This window comes from Schistosoma mansoni, chromosome W, assembly GCF_000237925.1.
Source record: "Schistosoma mansoni strain Puerto Rico chromosome W, complete genome".
Classification (NCBI taxonomy): domain Eukaryota; kingdom Metazoa; phylum Platyhelminthes; class Trematoda; order Strigeidida; family Schistosomatidae; genus Schistosoma; species Schistosoma mansoni.
Genome location: NC_031502.1, coordinates 18,777,060 through 18,779,596, shown reverse-complemented (window position 1 = coordinate 18,779,596; position 2,537 = coordinate 18,777,060).

The following is a 2,537-nucleotide window of genomic DNA, read 5'->3' as shown; positions in this document are numbered from 1 at the left end:
TTTATTTGTAGTTGCGATAATCAAATGACTTGTAGACCTTGGGCAGACTACCGTGATGATGTTATCTTTCGGTGTATTATATGTTGGAAGGAATTTCTGCTAGAATAGGAACTTTTCACCCGATCCAGACTGAGACTAAGACAAATTATAATAATTGCTACGAACTGTCTAATAAAAGCACCAGTAACATTGACTGCAGATGCTACTGAAACTCCGGCTGCCCATTGTGAGTATTGTAGGGATATATGCGTGATAAATATGACAGGCTTGCACAACCAGAACACAGACAATATTGAAGCTGTAAGTTTCTGCGACCTTATCATGGCTCCAGAGACCGATTATTGTGGAGCCATATGAATGAGTTCCTCTACCGTATGCATTACGATTTTAGAAACTTTGAACCTCTTTCTAACCTTGGAAAGTTTTCGGACCATGTAAAAGAAGTGTATCCACTTTAATTCTTTGATTTTGTATAATATATTTTTACTCTGCACGAAGTATTTCCTGATTGGTTAGCAGTTCCCAAGGTCACTCTTAAATTATAGTCTCGCCCTGGATTCCCGTTATTCATACGTATCGTCGCAAGAGCCAACTAAATTTTCAGCCTTAGAACATGCTTAAGTTGCATGTGACTTAATGAATCCAAACATTTTGATCGAGAAAGCTACATTAATCATTCGATACACACTATATTAAATAGGGATGGAAATACAATTTAGTGTGATTGAAATGAGGCAGCGTATATACGGTAGTTTTGGTAATAAAACACGTTAAAACAACCGTCGATGCTGCTTTGTTGTCCATTCAAAGTGAATTGTGATTGGTCATTTAAGTATATGCATGCCTTTGATGATATACTCGGGTCCTAATCTATATCATGTTTTATGTAGAACGGCTGGATTATTGAGTGTTTATCGAATGAATAGTAAATGCCAACGTATCAACACATTTACCAACAAATGTCAATAAAAATCTACCTGTGCACTGTTTTGAGTATCTAGAACATCTGTCAAAGTAAAGAATCGGAATGCATATTTACCAATTAAATTCTTTTTATTCATTCCCCTAAAAGATTCTTGCAAATAATTTTGAAGTGTGACAACAGAAATGCTGAAGTATACAACAATGTACGATTTCTTAAAACAACAGAGAATTGCAAGGAGGTTCTAGAATGAAATGTGTTACATGTTAATTACTATCATTCCTGAAACTTTTTATACATATTGACAGAAGTATTAATGTCATAATACAAATAACTGGAGAAAAAACTGTGCTGTACGTAAAATTACTTCGGCTTATATAAACTAATTTTTTTCAAAAACAAATAATTATAAAGCAAAAATACAAAAATCAAAAACTAATTTATAAGAAATATCTAAGATTACAGATGACCACGGAGGAGGAGGTAGATAATCAGGACGAAATCCATAATGGCGAAGATTTCGACGTACAACCTAAGGGAAAGAAAAATCTAAATTAATTTATGTTCACAAGGGAAAACACGAGCATGTGAAACTGTATATTTGGTCTGAACTTTGTGATAATGTATGCGTCTGAAAAATAACACAAGATTAAAATAAGAGACGAGAACATCGGCACACCATAGCGGCAAGAAAACCCACCATAGGACTATATCCTTTTGCTTTGTACACAGTAGTATATCCAAGATCTTTTCATCCAAGAGAACAGCTATACTTAAGCTGAAAATAATTCCAATTATATGAATCGACAATTCAAATAGAGTTATATAGAGCCACTCTACCAATTCCTTGACAGATATAGTCATTCGATGAGTTTAGTGATTAGATGAATGCTGACAGGATTTAAATAAAGATGGCATTCGAAACCTATGAATAAACGTTATTAAATAATCGATACTGTAACAATGAAAAAACGATTGAGGACGGTAAATCTAGCAAATACACATTTTACACAGGATCATTCATCAAACTTCCTTTTTTGACAGGGTTTTTAACGTTCCTATCTTACTATTACACCTGGATTATGCAAACTCAAGACGTTTAAAGTACCGTTCGGTAAGAACCACTGCTCAGTCGGTGCTATAAAATATACTGGTGATATAGTTCCAAACAAATAACACTTAGTATTAATATAATTTAGTGCGTGGAGTTTATATAGGGTTTATATCATAACGAAAGATTAATTTAATCCTACGAAATTCCAAGGAATAATACAGTAATCTAAGGATGCGTTTACATTAACATTGTTATGGATTTGTAAATTAGTTGTTAGTAATATACATCAAGTACTCTAGAATAATCATTAAAATAAATCCTCCCTAAACGGTCAACATAACTAATTAAGCAAATGCTGTGAACCTTAATTCCCTTTCATCGTAAATTAATTTTAAAAGTACCTTAGGTACATGGTTTATACAAGAGTAGAGTAGATAAGCAATTCAATTTCGACAGAACAACATTGTAATAAGCATGTGATCATTTCTTGTAAAACAATAGAGGCTATAGAAAGGGAATTTTGTACAGAATAATTTCAATGAAAATGGAATATATAGTGAA